The sequence below is a fragment of the Stegodyphus dumicola genome, chromosome 3 (assembly GCF_044657685.1).
Source record: "Stegodyphus dumicola isolate Sdum_Otavi_A_Nest chromosome 3, ASM4465768v1".
Taxonomy (NCBI): Eukaryota; Metazoa; Arthropoda; class Arachnida; order Araneae; family Eresidae; genus Stegodyphus; species Stegodyphus dumicola.
Window position 1 is genome coordinate 27,796,667 of NC_140770.1, and position 16,196 is coordinate 27,812,862.

Here is a 16,196-nt window from a genome sequence, read left to right on the forward strand (position 1 = left end):
AACTGAAATAGATAATTAGATAATTTTAGCTTACACCGTCCGTTATACATTAAACGCGCAGGCGAAAACGTATTCTGCAATTGCGCACACGCATATGCGCAGTAGTCAAGGTCTTACGCGCACGCATAAAACGCCTGTGCGCATGTGCCAACGCGGCGCATGTGCAGAAAGTTTTTAGCTTTGAGGTCCGGATTATAGATCATTCCGGATTATGGGTATCCGAATTAACGACTTTTGACTGTATTCATAAAATTAACCAAATGATAATATTAAACAATAAGAAAAAAATGTTCTTCAAATTAGCAATTAATTTATAAATATAACCAGGAACATATGAAAACGTGTTTTCACAGCATTTTAATTTGGAAAACGCAAACATTTGCTGTGAACTATGTATAGCGTCTTTATCGCAATAGTTCCCAACATTTTTGGAAATTACACGACCGATGCTGTAACCCTAACCTTCATTCTCGGAAGGCATCCTTCATTCAACAATATCACAACAAAAATAATAACGTAAATATCCCCCTCTTGGACGCAAATGCCATGGCCAAATACAGATTGAAGAAACATTCAATTCCAGTCAGCAGCTCCATAACATCAACATAGATCGGTTAATAGCTAAAACCATAGTCAGGCTCACAACTGGTCATCACAGAGGAATGAAAAATGACAGACAGGGTAGCCGATATAAGATTTAAAATTAAGCAAAAAAAAATTTTAGTTTTTCAGGGTAAGAGAAAAGGAAAAACTCTATAGATTTTTTTTAACTCCTGACGAAGAAAGACTTATGCTCGATCGCCCTCAAAATCGATAGAAATTATTCAAAATCTATGTCTAAGGTTGCTTTTTTGTTTTATTTTAAATGGTTGAATGAAATCGAAACCAAGATATTTGGCGACTTAGCGCCGTACTTGGTGACATTTCTTTTTCTCTTGGCAATTTTCATGATCTATTTCAGTAGTATTGAAACTATGTGTCACGCCTCCAAATGAGATCACGAAACTTTATAGTGGGGTCGCAAGATGGATAAAAATTCTAAAAAATGTGAATTGCTGGTATATGACTAAGATTTGACACTCTGAATGGGATCGCGAAATTGTTTTCTGGACGTCTTTTGCATTTTTATGGAGTCGCACTGCCGTAAATTTTGATATATGTTGCCTTATTTTGCAAGTTGATCTATCTGACGATTTTATTTTAATTTATAAAAATTATTCTATAATAATTTGATTATGTTAGCCGAATTATTGATTACATAAGCGATTTATTTTCCATGTTTTCGTATACAAGGCCGGGACTTCGGCAATTCGATAACAATATGCGAATTAATCGCTATCACATTAAACGGCATCTACTGGTTAGCAGAATTCCGGATAATGACTTCATTGCAAAAGGTTGACATAATCCGCTCTTTTAGAAGAGAATATCCTTAAATTCCTATTTGACAATAAAAACAATCATTTCAGATGTGAAGTATTACTGATGCTGTAGAAGGAATTCTACAGCCTCGTTTCAAAAAGATTATAAAATGCTTGCTTGTTGTTTTGGAACAACTTAGTGCTTTAAATTAATATTTTCGTATATGGTTAAAAGGATAAAAAAAAGTAGAATAAGACCTCAGTTAATGGATATTTTCTGGGATATCAAGTAAATTGTGCGTAAGGATGTTGGAATACCAGATTATACGCCATTAGGTAGGTGGAGGGAAAATAAGCATTTAGTTTGTTGTTTACATTTGTCTATTTTTAGTTTCTTCATCTCTATTAAACAATTAATGTTTTCTCAACTTTTTTATTTATTTACCTGCTTCTCATGCAAAAATAGTCTCTAATTAAGATTGTAAACGCATTGTAAAGGCTCTGTTTTCTCTTTCTTTCCTGAATGCTAATATACATAATGATTTGGGGAACGGTTCATTAAGTACATAGTAGAAAAATGTTTGTCCATCGTTATTTCTGTACTATTTTCATTATTAGAGGAAGTAGACAAATTGATCAATCAATCATTCTGCAATCACAATCAAACGGAAAAATACAAAGTGGTGTTTTTTTTTTTTTTTTTTTTTTTTTTTTTTTTTTTTTTTTAATCTCAAAAGGAAAGTTAGTCCGGAATGGCATATTAGTCTCGAAACGTACTTTTGTGTTGAATCACTGCAAACGGCGTATCACTTGTCAGATTGTTGCCACCATATGTTTTCCTGTATTACATTTTTAAAAAAATGAAGTAATGAAGAATCTGGATGAATGTACGCATGTTTCTCCCACTGTGAAAAATCAACGAACCTATTGTGGAAAATCAACGGTAAAGCCATCTAGTTTTGAATAACGTAGACCTCCACACAAATATGGCTACCTCGAATACCGAATTTTGAATATGTTTTATTATCTATCTAAAATATCTGTTTGTACAGTTGATTGTGGAAAATCAACGGTAGAGCAGTCTAATTTTGAATAACGTACACCTTCCACATGACATGGGTATTTGGAATACCGAATTTTGAATTTCGAATTTGTTTTATTATCTATTTCATATCTGGTTGTAACGAAAATTTTCCACCAAAAAACGTTCTTAACAAAGTTCGAAAAAGAAACATGAAAGCCGTACCTCACCACCCAAATCTATGATTGTCAGCCAACGTTTCGGTAATTCTTCAAAGCCTTCGGCCCAGAAACTTGGTAGCCGCGAGTCCAAAGCAGATCAACCTCATTTCGGATGTTCTGTGCAGAATGGAAGATATCACCAGCAAGATAATCACCTGCAGGTGTGAAAAAAAGGTAGAAATCCGAAGGAGACATGTTGGGGATATATGGTGGGTGCGGAAAAGATCCTATTCGAGTCCGTACAGAGTCCAGTCGGTGAATGCAGACACATGTGGTCTTTCATTATCTTACATTACCTTTTTGCGCCAGAACTCAGTCCGACGTTTTTCCTTGATAGCGGCGTCAACACGGACTAGCAATAGCTGCACACCTTACTGTCGAGGTGAGCATGAACCTTACTGTACCTACTGTTACTATAACATTGCTTATTTTCTAAAGCTATAAACTGCATTTTACATCATGTGCAAAAGTGGTGCATGTTGCAACTGAGTTCTTAGGATATATATTTTAAGATACAACATTGCTATTTTCGAAAACGTTCTGTGATACTTCTTTGGCGAAATGAAGCAACTCCAATGACGGAACACAGCAATAACTTTTATTTAACACTAAAAAAAATGGCGACATACAAACAAAAAGAGAAAAAATATTCTAAAAACTTATTTAAAAAAAAATAATTACGTGCTTCGTGCGAGAAAATGCATGCAGCTCTCGAGCCTGCATTTCAATATTGCCAGTAATCTGTACATTATTTATTATTCATCTATTTCAAATGCACGAGAGATTAATAACGATGTTAAAGCTGTTACAACCTCTCCCCCAACGGAGAGACTTTTTCGAAGGGAAAAGTTCTGTAAAATTTGACAGTTTAATAAGCTCGGCTTGCTCAATTGCTTAAAGAGAAAAGATAACTTCTCTCATAAGTTTTCAAATTTTCAGGCCGAAAATTTTAAATTTTAAACAAATATTTTTACACCACATTTAAATAGGAAGAAAATGGACAGTGTTCAAATTAGTCTTCTTTTTTTTTTTTTTTTCTGGATGGCGCCTAGATCTCTTCCGTGGTGGACCAGTTCCTCGGCTATAATTCACAGCAAAGCCTTTCCTCAGTTCATCTGTGCCTTTCGGATAATATTCGTCATTTGCTTTCGACAATTGTTTTCTTCGTCTATTAGTAGCAGCTTTTATATTAAATCAAAAGCCGAAAGATGATGATAACGCTGCATTGCAAAATGATTCTCAATATTAATTTCTTTATCGTTTTTCAAATTTTCGTGAACATCTTCCACGTTTAATTCTGGTGATTTAACTTCTTCTTCAAGTACATCTCTGGATGCTTTATTTTCTTCCTTCATCGGTTCAAAGATCTGCTCTTCAGCTATTTTTCTTTTCCTTTGAGCTCTAGTAGAAACGGCATTAAAATGGTATCACTAAGTTTACGTTCAAGTGATAAACTAATAAAATAAGGCAGTTCAGTGTTAACAGGAAGTAATAACCTGATATCACTAATATTACATTCAGTGATGAACTAATAAAATAAGGCAGTTCAATATTAACAGGAAGTAATAATCTGGTATCACTAATATTATGTTCAGTGATGAACTAATAAAATAAGACAATTCAATATCAACAGGAAGTTACGTTCAGTGATGAACTAATAAAATAAGGAAATTCAATATCAACAGGAAGTAATAACCTGGTATCACTAATATTGCGTTCAGTGATGAACTAATAAAATAAAGCAATTCAATATTAACCGAAAGTAATAATCTGGTATCGCTAATATTGCGTTCAGTGATGAACTAATAAAATAAAGCAATTCAATATTAACAGGAAGTAATAATCTGGTATCACTAATATTATGTTTCAGTGATCAACTAATGAAATAAAAATACGCACGATTATTCGATCTCGGTCGGTGCCTCCAAAATAATTAAGACTGTAATACTTCTTTGGGGATATGAAGCAACTCCAATGATGGAACACAACAATAACTTTTATTTAACACTCAAAAAAATGGCGACATACAAACAAAAAGAGAAAACATATTCTAAAAACTTATTAAAAAAAAATAATTACGTGCTTCGTGCGAGAAAATGCATGCAGCTCTCGAGCCTGCATTTCAATATTGCCAGTAATCTGTACATTATTTATTCGTCATCTATTTCAAATGCACGAGAGATTAATAACGATATTAAAGCTGTTACAGTTCCCAGCAAGTGTACAACCACGTTCTTAGGACGTACAACACTGGTACTTCCCAAAATGTTTTATGCATGTGCCATAAAAGCCTGTGATATTCACATTATGTTAATTTAATATGAATAGCAAGTACCTAGCTTTCTAACAACTATCGCCCTACCAGTTGCCGAGTGGTTAAGGCAGCTGAATATAGGCTTTCGACCTTCGTTTGAGCCCAAGCGATAATGATGATTGTATGATACATTTTCCCCATGTGTAGTGTGAATACGAGGTAGTTTCCCTTAGAAAGTTCCCCATGAAGATATCCCTTTACTCAGACAGCTAGGCTTCGTGTGCTTTGCTTACTCAAGCAAACACCTTATTATTTATTTTAGAAACATACCTTAGGCAATTATTTTTATTTTGCTGCAGTATTGGTTAAAGAAAACATATACATGAAACATGAACATATACATGAAACATTTATCATAAAAACAATTTTATTTGCCTAAGAATTTTTTAGAAGAAGTTATTTATTTCAAGATTAATATAAAATTCCAACTAGCAATGAAATGAAGAAGGTAGTTCAAAAACTATGGAAACTAGTACTGCAAAAGAATTTTTAACATTTACGCTGATTCTTAGTGTTGGACTTTGTTTTTGATAGCAATGGAAGGTTCAGAGAACATTTAATGCAAATGCTTCTGTATACAGTATGCATACCCCGAAAACGAATGAAGCTGTAAATTTTTTTCATCTTTGTACTAGAGAATCCGACTATTTTTACATACTTGGCTGAATGAGTTACAACACAAAGATGGCATTGATGTAAGAGCGCTAAAGAATTCATTACGCTATTTCTTCCCCAAGTTCGGATGCAAAAATCTCCGTATCATTAGTGCAATCAAAATTCAATAAAAAATACTACTAGAATTGGACTGGGTTACATTATGATAAAGCATGCAAGAGTTATCTGCCTATAGACAAGGATGCCATCGTGGAGTTCTTTTTAAGGAATAGAGAAGATCCCTAAACTCCCGTGCAACCAATCCGTTCACCAGGATTAAATCCCGTCCGAACTACCAGCGTTCAGTAGTTTTAACACTCGTCTGCAAGGATCGTCTAACTAAGGAAATCGTTAATAATTTTTTCAGTGAAGTTTTTTAATTTAATTATTACATTTCATTATTTTATAAATAAGAGAATTTATCCTTATTTACAAAATTACAGATAACATATACAGTTTCATTTCTGATGATATCACTGGGGATTTAATATATACAGAAGTTATTTATACTTAAGAATGAGCGTATTGAGAATATTTCTCAATCAACAGCCAGGAACCCAAAATGTTGAGAAACAAATGATTGTGAAAATTTAATACATTTCTTAACGGCTTCACATTTCCCCCGAGACAGTCTCGTCGATCTGAAAAGTGTCGTCAGGCGTCAGCAGCGATACACGCTCGTCAGGGTTACATGTGGCCTGATCGTTACCTCCGAGAGAGACTCATCGCTTCGTTTTTCTAACTGCTAGAATGTGGTGAAAAGGAAAAGAGTACATATATGACGTAATTGGTCGCTCTCTCTCCACAATGTGGTTCAAACAAACCAAATTCCAGGTAAAAATACGGGGAATACGAATGCACTTTCACTATCTTTTCAGCTGGCATTGCAAAAGAAACTACTGTTCATTTGAAATCTCCTTTTAAAGGATCTTCTTTGTTAATTTTCAGGTAAGAGACTTAGGGAATACAAAATACTTTTTTCTCCTGTGTAAGAGATGCTATTTCCCACCTCTGATTGTGACACGTAGGAGGTTTTCCTGAACAGGTCTTGACAGCTGTTGAAAGAGAGGAAAAATATTTCTAAGGCCAGTGTAAGACGCAAACGGTTTATTTTTGGAAGGTTAGAAAAAAAGGAGAAAATATCTGAATTTTCTAGGACGGTTTCCTTAATTAAATCACTATCACACAGCATATCTATATAATCAGAAGTTGAGCTCTATTGGTGCACTATCATTTTCTATTGAAAACGAATCATGAACTAGCTCAGCTAGTTACAGGTTATAAATACACAACTTACATCTAATATCGCGTTCGCATTATTCTAAAACTCAATATTCAAATCAAATAATAAAGAAATTTCGCTTACCTGTCAGACGCAGCATTAATTCTCACATTCTGTCATTTTATCCAAATTTTATTGACGACACAAATAAATACGTTTACAATAAAGAAACACATATAAATTTAGTTTGACTTTCGCAACTTAATGTACTTTCGTTTTACATCTCTCACAGTCAGCAATGTTCTAATCTACTCAGAACAATTCAGGCGCACACAGAGCCATCTGGTGCAATACAGTTTCTACACAGGTTTTTGAAATTTGTTTAGGAACTGTTCACAACGACACGAATGCAAAAGTTAATTTAATGTTTCTACGTTTCTAACAAAAGCCATGACACTGACATTATGGAGCGTCTAGGTCTGCGTTTTTCGTTACTCCGACAGATGAACTCGTACCTTTCGACTCTCGCTGTGTTTCGTTATTCGTGTTCATTACAGTATTGTTGCGTGCGTACGGATTCGTTACTAAATGAATGCACAAGTCCGATGAAAAATGAACAAAAATTTATTATTATCACAACAAAACTGCTTAAATTTTCTCAAATTATCACGCAGTATTACAATATCTCACAGTAGTTTTCTTTTAACTACTCAAATGTCCAATAGAACGTAATTCAAAACAGCTAAAGAACGCTAATCCGCGAATTCGCTACAATCAACAACAGTAGTTTTCTAAACAACAACAAACTAAGCAACTACTACGAACTGAGATGTTTTCCTCCTTTTATAACATTTTAAAATCACGCGCTAGAATTTTCCAGTACTTTCTCGAAATGAAAAAGAGTTATTTATTTATTTAATGCACGCGCTCTTGTATTTTCAATTTTACGGCTTAGCTTTCTTTTAATATTCGTCACGCGCTGCACTGCGCGAGAAATAAAACCATTTAATTTATAATTGAACTAACATTTGCTTTTTAAATACCAAATTCGTAACACTGCCGCCTTCCCAAGGACTGCACGTCCCGGGCAGTACAATCCCTGGATAGGAAGCTAAACTTACAACTGTGGCATAAATGCAACTGAGGCATAAACATTACATTACAATATCAAACAATAAATGCAATAACTAACTTAAACAAATCAAATGCTATCAAATACTAAATACAAAACAAATACTAAATGCAAATCAAATCAAATACACATTTATAAACAAAAAGGACCATGGTCTGATACTATTTACAATTATTTACATTACGTACTATGGCCATAGTAATAAGCTAACCTGTCGTAAGAGTTCGAAGACTCACGGATCCGAACCACGACGTCATTCGTGTTCAGCACTGTATATGGACCATCCGAAGGGGACTGTAATTTAGGACTCAGTCCTTTTCGTTGAATTGGGTTCCACAACCACACCTTGTCTCCTTTGTTGGATCTCTGTCTAGTAGCTCTTGTGTCGCATCTGGTCTTCATTTTCTCCGTCGCCAAGTTGACTCGCTTTCGTGCAGAACGGTGCATCCCTCAAACCGGGCCTGGGCATCTTGGATGTGTTCCTCAGGCGATGAAGGCGCATCCGTATGGCGATCAAACACGTGGTCACAAGGCAGACGAAGGTCTCGACCGGAGAGCTTCTGAGATGGAGAATAGATGGTAGTCTTGCGTTTCTTTTCGACCCCGGTATGATTTCGGCGGCTTCCCGAGCTGGGTCTTTCGGAGGCGTCGGCATTTCCAAGTGAGGATCTCTTCTGAGGATGGATAGTCATGTCACCAGATGCTGAAAGCAGTTTGTTGTTTTTGAAGTCTAAGGAAAAATTGTATTTCCTTAAAAAGTCCAATCCGAGTATGCATGGATCTGTGATATCCGCCACATAAGCCGTGTGATGGTAGGCGGCATTTCCAAACGTGGTGTTTACGTTTAACTTCCCAGTTATGTCGATCTTGTCACCAGACGCAGTCTGAAGGGTAACACAGGATGGCGTCCAAATAAGTTTATCTTTAAACTGTTCAGCTAAATCTTTCCTAATGATGGTAACATTAGCTCCTGTGTCAATGATCATACTGCAAGGAACTCCATCGATATTCCCATTGATGGACAGTCCGTTATTGTTGCCACTCACTGTATAAATTTTAAGAGCTTTAAAACAAGGTTTTTCACTATCTGGCAACCTCCGTTCCTCGATATGGTCACTAATTTGTTTGCTGCGTTGTTGCTGGGAAATGGTCTTATTTTCCGTACCTCGGGGTGTTCTGCAGTTTCTGCGTATGTGGCCTTCAACTCCGCAGTTCCAGCACTTTAGAATTAGTTTCTTTTCACTTCTGTTCCGTCTCAAGCCACTGACTTGTCTGGTAAAATCATCTGCTTTATATTCCGTACCCTGGGGTGTTCTGCAATTCCGTCTTAGGTGACCTTCACTACCACATCTCCAACACCTTAGAGCCACTTTCTTCTCGCTCCTACTCCGTATCAAATCTTCGACTTGTCTGGCTAAATCATCTAAACGAGCCATCAGTTGATCCACTGGCTCATGGACTCGCACAGCTCTAACTGGGTAGCGATCTCTACTAGTTGCTTGCTGGGCTGCCTCGAACTTCATGGCGTACAACAGAGCGCTTTTTATGTCCTTTACATCTGCCATTCGAAGAGCTTTCTGTATTTCAGTATCTCGGATGCCGTCGATAAAGTATTGTAAGGACAGGATTTCCCTTGTTTCTGTCGGGCATTCCGAAAAGGCGAGATGGGACAGCCTTTCAACATCCGCGGCGAGCTCCTGAAGTGTTTCGGTAGGCTTCTGTTGACGAGATTTTAATTGGAGCCTGCTGTAGTCTTTTAAACATTTCTCGCCGAAGCGCAGCTCCAATGCGCCGGATAGAGCTTCGAAATCTAGCCTTTGATTTTCGGGAAGCGTCTGCAGGATATCCGCTGCGTCTGCTCTCAGAGAAGCGGCGAGATGACAGGCCTTAGCTTGGGAATCCCACCCATTCGCATCCGCCACGATAGAAAATTGTGTCTTATACACCTGCCAGGAGGTCTTCCCATCATATGTGGATAGCTTCGGAGGTGGACGAGCAGGCATTGGTAAGAATTTAAAATCATCACTCCTGCTCCCTGCCGACGCTACGAATTTCTTTAAAGTATCCATTTCTTTGGCAACTTCAGAAACTCTCTCATCAATTTGTTGTTCGATTTGGTGTTGGACGGCACAAACTCTTCCTTCAATTCGTTCCTCCACAGCAGAAACTCTCCCTTCTATATGTTCTTTTACAGAAGAAACTCTTTCTTCTATTTCTTCTTTCACCGAAGAAACTCTTTCTTCAATTAGTCCAACTTTATTTTCAACTGTGTCAATTCTGCCTTCCATAGCTTCAAATTTATTTTCTATTATGCAGGTAATCTCTCTTTTCATTTCTTCTTGACCTGCTTCAATCTTTTCTTGACCAGCTTGAACGGCTTTCATTTCGTCCTTAACAGAGTTGACGGCCCCTTCCATCTTTCCTTGGCTAGATTTCATCTCTTCTTTCATTTCTTCTTTAAACGAGGCAAAGGCTGTTATCAATTGCCTTAATTGCTCTTCCATCGCTCTTGTTATTGGCATTCAAATCCCACTTCTGACACCAAAAATTGTTGCGTGCGTACGGATTCGTTACTAAATGAATGCACAAGTCCGATGAAAAATGAACAAAAATTTATTATTATCACAACAAAACTGCTTAAATTTTCTCAAATTATCACGCAGTATTACAATATCTCACAGTAGTTTTCTTTTAACTACTCAAATGTCCAATAGAACGTAATTCAAAACAGCTAAAGAACGCTAATCCGCGAATTCGCTACAATCAACAACAGTAGTTTTCTAAACAACAACAAACTAAGCAACTACTACGAACTGAGATGTTTTCCTCCTTTTATAACATTTTAAAATCACGCGCTAGAATTTTCCAGTACTTTCTCGAAATGAAAAAGAGTTATTTATTTATTTAATGCACGCGCTCTTGTATTTTCAATTTTCCGGCTTAGCTTTCTTTTAATATTCGTCACGCGCTGCACTGCGCGAGAAATAAAACCATTTAATTTATAATTGAACTAACATTTGCTTTTTAAATACCAAATTCGTAACAGTATTAACGTAATTATTTTATGATTTTGCGAAATAAAATTTGTACAGGTGATATAAAAAAAAACTCCGAAAGAGCTGCGATGATCTAGAATTTAAATAAACACGAACAAGACAACACAAACAGAGAAAAAGGGGGGAGTAGAATGAAATAAATGAGCATTTTGGAAAGAAAGACATATTACGGAAAAGTATGCAAACGAAAAAATAGAAAAGTCAATAATCTAACTAGTGGCCGAGCGGTAAAATCATTGAACACTTGTATTTCGACCTCAATTCCGTTCCAGGCGAACGAGCTGGTTGCAGGGGCATTTTCGTAGTTTTCTCTATGTGTGAAGTGGTTATAAACAGTGCAGTAGCTAGAGAAAGACAAAGGGGACACTTGTTCGCGGACGAAGCATCAAGGAAGCACCAAATTTATATTACGAATTTTTAGAATGAAATTTTTTCAATTCTTGGTAACAAAAACACAGGGCACGAGATTTTCAGTTGTGCCCGAATGCTAAAAACTCTACCTGCTACTCAGGACGCCTATTCTATGATCACTGGATCTGTCTACAACTTGAGAGAACAATATTGACTCAAAAAAACCGGTATGGACAGCCATCACAACTTATCGGAGAAAGCCATTCTGTGGTCCTCAGTTGGTGGGCGGGTGGGTCCATTTAACTTTACTGAAAGGGAACAAGGCTTCAAGGAGCTTTAGACCAATCGCAGTACAGACGAGTGACGAAATTTATAGCGCGCGCTGGCTGAAGTTCTAGGAATATTCTCCTATTATTTCACTAACTCACACGCTGCATTTGTATTTCGAAAAAAATTGCACAAAACAGTATCTGCTACGTTATGTGAAGGAAAATTCCGTTTTTTAAGGGGAAATTTAACGCAGGAATTTAGAGCTGAGAAATAAAGTGTGATATGGGCTACCACGAAAGCAATGGTAAATAGATAAAAGTGAATGAATTAAGCTTACTTCAAATCCTTTTAGAAATAAGCAATTTTAATCATTTAAATTTATAATATGATTAATTTAAGATTTTTTTTTTTTTTTTTTTTTTTTTTTTTTTTTCATGCTTACATTAAAACTGTTTCCCGCAATTTATTTTACAGTTACTATTAGAAAAATTTTCTTTAAATAAGAAATTAGAAAGAAAATATTTCTTTCTTAATATTTCTTCCCTTTTTTTATTTTCTTTTTCTATGAAAATTATTTCTTTCAAGAAAAGAAATAAAATTCGTTCGCTATTACAGTATGACCGATTGCTGCTGCATTCAACTATCAAACACGCATCAAAATGCTTTATTTTAAATAATTTATTCTATAATTAACATGAAAGAAAATATTTTTTCAATATAAAATATATAACCAAAATTAAACTAATCTATCCTGTATGTGTGATTAATTCGTTTTGCAATTTTTGTCACACAGTTACTAATACCTTTTTTTTAATATTACATTGCTATTATTTGAATTTATATATATATATAAGAAATGCTCAGTTTAAATATTCTTCCTTCTCAAAAGATTTTATTCTGTGAAAATAATTAAAAGATAGTAATATTTTCACAGTACAAGTACTAAAGTAAAAATAATCAGTGTACGTCTCCTGCATTTGAAGTCCTTGTCAAACCAGCGTTTCGACACATTTTAAATAGAAAACTAATAATAATCAATATCTCTTTTACAATATAAAAATGAGAATGCTATGAACAGTTTTTTTTTTTTTTTTTTTTTTAATTTGAAAAGAAACAGTAATTTTTTAATACTATAATAGGTTACAAAAGTACTATTCCATGAACAAACCCTCATTCTTATAGCATTGTTACTTTATAGCATAATACAATAATAATGCAGTATAATTCTGCTAACAAGCCCACCAGCCGCCGAGCGGTAGAGTCGCTGAACGCAGGTAGTTTGGTCCGAGGTTTGAGTCCCGGGAACGAGCTGGCCGGCGTTTACGTGGTTTTCCACATGTGTAACTGTAACTTGTATACGAGCCAGTTTCCCTTAGAAAGTCCTCACTTAGAAACCAGTTTTAAAACGTAATAAAATTACACACACACACACAAATAATAATAATAATAAATAAATAAATAAATAAATAAATAAATGAAAAAATCTGAAAGCCTTCAGATTTTATATTACTTCCAAAGGGCCATTTTTTTAACGTTTTGCGTGTTATCTTTATTTATTAAATATCATGTTTTTCGCACTTAAACCATAAAATTCAATTCAACAGCAATATCATATAATTTAAAAAAAACCATATCTTTAGAATTTCCGATACATAATCTCCCGCACTAGAGATGAAAATGTTTTTTTCCGTACAATCTTGCCATTGCTCGCTTTGAAATCGTTCGGTTTCTTAATCAAAAACTCATAAATGCTTTACAAAATATGAAATAGATAATAAAACAAATTCTCAGTTCCAAATTTGGGCCTCCAGATGCCTATATTAGGATGGAGGATTACGTTATTCAGAATTTCATGGCTCTAGGTATCGTTGTTTTATCACAGTGCGAGAAACATTCATACATTCTGCAGATTCCTCATTATCTAATTTCTTTAAATATAAATAGAGTGCGATAATACTTAATGACAACGATTTGAGAAGTGAAACGCCGCAAAATGGCAAAACGAAATTAATAGTCCCTCTGGCCTAAAACTTATTTTTAAAAGTATCACACTAGTAGTAGTACAGCTACTGAAAAAGATATTATTAAGCTATTTTATAGTTTTATAATTTTTTTTTTTAATTTTTATTTTACAGTAGTGTGAATTTCGCGTAATAATGAACGACATTCCTTTTCTGTGTTCGCAGTATTATTCGTAAGATATTCAACTGTTAGATTTTAAAGTAGACGTAATTCTTGCTGTACATCAATCGAGTAGAAGCTTATCGGAGGTCTATATTTGTATTAAATGAAGAAGGTTTATGTGCTTGATAAACTTATTATCTTCTACATTTTTAAAACATACAATTACAATTTATATCTATAATTTCAGGAATAGTATAACCTTTCTTTCAGTAGAAATTGCGTTCTTGCTTTCTGAATGTGGCTTCAAATACTCTCTCAGTTCATCGCAAATTAAAATAACTACAAATCTTGGCAATCTGAAATACGCAATGAAAACAAGTTTTGGCAGAGCAAAAGCATCAATATATTTTCTATAAATTCGCCACCGATTCAGAGATCTACGACCGTATTCTTCGTTTAAAATATGAAAACATCAGCAGCGAAAACACATACAAAGCCATTGTCTACTTAGTACGTCAACTGCACAACCCTGATTGACGACGCGGCAACACTTTTTCACGCGCTTTCGACAACTTCCGTACTCAGAGAATATAGGATGTCGAGCAGACCTGTTTTTTACTAGCAGCGACATCTGGCGGCCCACAACTTGCTGTCGACTCTCGTAGCGTAGAATAACCGTCCTGGTTACGAACCAGTTTCTCTTAGAAATTCCTCAAAGAACGCACCTCTCCCTCTAGGTAAATAGCCCTTGTTTGCTTTATCATAAACAAATAAATCCAAACTAATAAAAGGCAATATGTTAGCCATTTAAATAATTTTAATGTGTCTAAATTTAAGCTGCAGCGATTATATAATTTATTTTAGAGAAATTTATTACTCCTATATTTATATACAGAATGCTAATCTTCGAATTGGAAACTCTGGAAAACATTCCCATCAAAAGATTAATTCCAGTCTGATCGTTAGTAATCAACTAAACTCAAATTGTCTTTCGCGAGGATGAAATGTTGCTTGCCCATACGATCTATTAACACCAATGAGAAATGCATCACCGCATGAGTTTCGTATGTCCTTGATGACAATTAAATGCCCTTGGGATTCGATTTTGGGCCTGTTATATGGCAGTCGAATACCGCATCGCTATCGCAAAAGAGTTCTCCTATGGAAAATTCTGATATTCAAACTGCTTTCAATACGAGCATTTTCAGTTGACTCACGAGATCACTTCATGTTTATTAAAGGGTTTAACAAATGGCAAGAGTTAAACTGTTAGAAGTACTCTGATTTTAAAATTTAAAATACAGCAGATATGAATTTCCCTCACGGACTGGAGGAAACGGCGTTCGCCAAAGTCCTCATCTCCTTTCTTCTTGCTTAAAAGCAAGATTGCTACCAAAATAAAAATACAGTAGCACAAGGGACACCCGCTGGAGCAGATATTTTGTCCCTTAAATAGAAGTGTACCTTCTTCAGAGGACACCTGTTAATAATAAGCAATTCAATTTGAAGTTCGGGTTGCATCAACCTGGATATGAACCAGTTATAATTCATAAACATATAACATTATTCGTAGTATAAATTAATTCATGATTACTATTGGTGAAAGTGAGGGACTTAAGATCATCAATGACTTTAATATCCACATGGGAAAAAGTGCTTTCAAACAAACTCGTGTAGCGGATTCTTTTTAATGAATTTATGTAAGTACAAAACTCTAATGTTCATTTCATACATTTTTGCAATAATTAAACTTTTTAACTAAGGATTTTCATTTTTCATTAATTCTTTCCTCTTTTCTAAATTTTATAACCTTGGAATTAGTAATCTGTAGGAATTTTATTTCTTTCCTATCCTTTAGGGCAGGGTTTCTTAAACATTTTCCAGTCGTGACCCCCTTTTATCACTGAGATGTTTTTGCGACCCCCAGGACCTCATAATATTTACAAAACTTTTGTGGGACCCCATAAGTATTGTGCAAATCCGACACACGCGTGAGTGAAAATGTCAATATTTTCACTTGTACTATTGAAGTTTTAGGTCATTAACTTTAATATCTTATTTCAAGACACAGAACAATGAATGAGAAAATTTTAAATAAGTAACAGACGAAATGACAGCGTCACGGGCAAAGAAAGCAAAATGAAGGTTTATATTATAAAAAGAATGCATCGAAACGTTTCCGTTTTTTTCTTTGTCTGTATTGTCGTATCTTTATCTATTTTCAGATACAATGTATAAAAATATTTGGTAATTCCAAAATTATTATAATAAGTTAAAAAAATCAAAACTGCTAAAATATTTGGCGACTCCCTGCTGCAGATTCCGCGACCCCCTCCCCCACAGTTTAAGAAACCCTGCTTTAAGGCATAACTTACTATGCTTTTACTTATTCCAAATTCCTGTCCTAAATCTCTCATACCAAGCTTTTCAGTTTCTGCTCCATGAATTAAATCAAGATTTTGTTTTAATG